Consider the following 3,394-nt stretch of genomic DNA (forward strand, 5'->3'; position numbering starts at 1 on the left):
CTGAATTGATAGCGAGAGCCTGGTCTTGTGCAGCAATGATCAGGCTTTCGGTGGTACGCTTCAAATCACCACGCTCAAGACATGCCCACGATGCTGTATTATCCTTAACGTCTTGTGTATTCCTTTCAAACCGTCTATGCATTCTCATTTCAAGAAGGTCTTCTTTTCTCTTCTCCTCAGCTCTTTGGTTAAACTCTTCCTTTCCCATCATTTCATCTGCATTTACAACCATATCTTTCACGGCATATTGCAGCAGGTCTTCATCACTATTTAGCAAATAATCGGCAAGCGTTCTCTTTTCTCTCCTTATACAATGGTCTATACTAATTAGTCCACTGCCACCATTCTTTCTTTTCAGATACACTCTGTTTACGTTTGCTTTAAGGTGTAGCGCCCCATGCAGTGTCATCAACTTGCTCGTCCTTCTATCCAGTATTCGTCCTTCTATCCTTAGTCCATCTGAGGGTGGACGCACTATATCTGACCATCGCAGCTGCCCAGATTTTCATTGCGATAATCAAATTTTTGGCATTCAGGTTGGATTTCAACACCATCTTCACCCTTTTTTGATACGCCTTGCTGACCTTGACTTTCATTTCTCTTTGTAGAATGTCATCCAGCTCCCAAATCCCTAAATGTCTATACCCACTGCCGTCGGGTTCACCTATGGTCTCTCCTAATGGTAACCGCAATCCTTTGCAGGCTGCTTTCCTCCCTCTTTTCATATTAAGTACTGTGTAAGTTTGTAATTCTGTTCAAGAATTAAAATTTTGACATCAAACGCCTCCTCGTTTAACCCTTGCATTCATTCTTTCACTCTCTCGCAACTTCTCTGTGGGTAATTAAAATATGTACACACACACACACACACACACACACACACACACACATACATATATACACACATACAGACACACCACACAAACACATACACACTCTCAGAAGTAGCAGATGAAATGACAGTCTATCATTCCCTCTCTAACTCCCTCTGCGTGTGTTACGTATAGTTTTCGATAAAAGAAAAACGGTTTATTAAAATGTTCAAACCATTTTCTGCACGGAAATAACAGCAATAATATAACAACCAGTTAATGATGTCGATTAATAAATATAAACAAGTTACAGAATATCGGTCTGCCTGGCAAACCGTGATGTTTAAGAGCATGCGGATTGATCAAAAAGGTATTCTCTTTTACTCTTTTACTTGCTTCGGTCACTTGACTGCGGCCATGGTGGAGCACCACCTTTCGTCGAGCAAATCGACCCCAGGACTTATTCTTTGTAAGCCTAGTACTTATTCTATCGGCTAAGTTAAGGGGACGTAAACACACCAGCATCGATTGTCAAGCGATGTTGGGGGGGGGGGGGGGGGGGGGGGGGTGACAAACACAGACACACAAACATATACACACACATACATATATATATATATATATATATATATATATATATATATATATATATATATATATATATATGTATATATATATGTATATATATATGTATATATATATATATATATATATATATATACGACGGGCATCTTTCAGTTTCTGTCTACCAAATCCACTCACAAGGCTTTGGTCGGCCCGAGGCTATAATAGAAGACTCTTGCCTAAAGTGCCACGCGGTGTGACTGAACCCGGAACCATGTGGTTGGTAAGCAAGCTACTTACCACACAGCCACGCCTGCGCCTAAAAATTCATTTGAAATCTGATGAGTACACTATGTATGAAAGCGCTAATTTTGTTAAAATACCATAATAAAAAAAAAACGTGAAAACCAGACTGTTTGAACTTTATTCAACTAATATATATATATACATATATATATATATATATATATATATATATATATATATACAGAGAGAGAGAGAGAGAGAGAGAGTGAGAGAGTGAGAGAATGAAACGATTGCCTATAAACAGAAACGTCTATCAGCCGCGATGTAATGAGGTGCCAATAACAGGAATAAGTCGAAGGAGTGGAGGTGAACCTTGTGATCGTGTTGTGTGAATTAGTTGATAAGATATAATTAATGTTAGTGATGACACAATACGTGACATGAAAAACAGAAATCTCTCTTTCAAGTCATATGACCAATAGAATGATATTCACAGACGAAGTAAGAATTAAGAAACAAGAAATTGAGTATGTTTGGTGGGGGTTTTTGATATGTTTTAGATACGCTTTAGTTGTTGCCATGTGTGGAAAAATTAGTTTCAGTGGTTTTTGTTGCTGTTTCTTCTTGATAATTCAAAAGTAGAAATCATAATTCTGTTTTAATGAATTTAATTTACATTACTCTGCTTACCTTCCTTGCGTATAGAGATTGCAGTAAAAAATGCATGTATATGTGTGTGTGTGTGTGTGTGTGTGTGTATGTGTGTGTGTGTGTGTGTGCGTGTGTGTTTGTGTGAGTGTTATTTCTTTACTACCCACAAGGGGCTACACACAGAGGGGACAAACAAGGACAGACAAACGGATTAAGTCGATTATACCGACCCCAGTGCGTAACTGGTACTTATTTAATCGACCCCGAAAGGATGAAAGGCAAAGTCGACCTCGGCGGAATTTGAACTCAGAACGTAGCGGCAGACGAAATACCGCCAAGCATTTCGCCCGGCATGCTAACGTTTCTGCCAGCTCGCCGCCTGTGTGTACCTGTGTGTATGTGTGTGTGTGTGTGTGTACATGTTCGTTTGTTGCTCTGTTTTTTTTGTGATTGATAACTTAGTGTGATGTGTATTAACATCATAAACTTCATTTAGATAGAGCTTAATAGTTCGACCACACAATCCTCAACAAAAATTATTGTATATATTTCTTTTATATTGGAAGTAAGTGCTGCTAATAATCTCAACTATCCACCATTATACACGCGACCAAATATATACAGCGTGCGCGCCTTTCGACATCACCATCAGTTGCATTTGTCCAGAACTGTAGGAAAAGTTCTGCCTTCGTATGAGACATGATATTGTCCTAACACTACGTACAATACTCTGTGCAGGGAGGGTTATGCCAATGCTTACACCAAAGGCATCCCAGGATCCACGCCTTTAAAAATGTCGAATCCCAGTGAAATACTCCAATTAAAATATCAGCCTGGTGTAAGCATAACAGGCCAGATATAGCTGTACGGGACAATAAACAAAAGTCTTACACTGTTGTGACGGTCAGCTGCCCAGCAGCTGTGAATATCTCGTCAAAGATTGGGAAAAGGCAAGCGATGGCTGTTTAATGTGAAATTGACGACTCTCATATACAGGCAATAAATGTTTATTTGTGCCTGTTACCATAGCTGCCCGGGACTCTGTAACAACAAATTTGTAGAAAGAGCAATCCATGAAAGAGCAACGTAAATTGATTCGTATTCTCCAAATACATTCGATT

The sequence above is a fragment of the Octopus bimaculoides genome, chromosome 22 (assembly GCF_046866305.1).
Source record: "Octopus bimaculoides isolate indiv1 chromosome 22, ASM4686630v1, whole genome shotgun sequence".
Taxonomy (NCBI): Eukaryota; Metazoa; Mollusca; class Cephalopoda; order Octopoda; family Octopodidae; genus Octopus; species Octopus bimaculoides.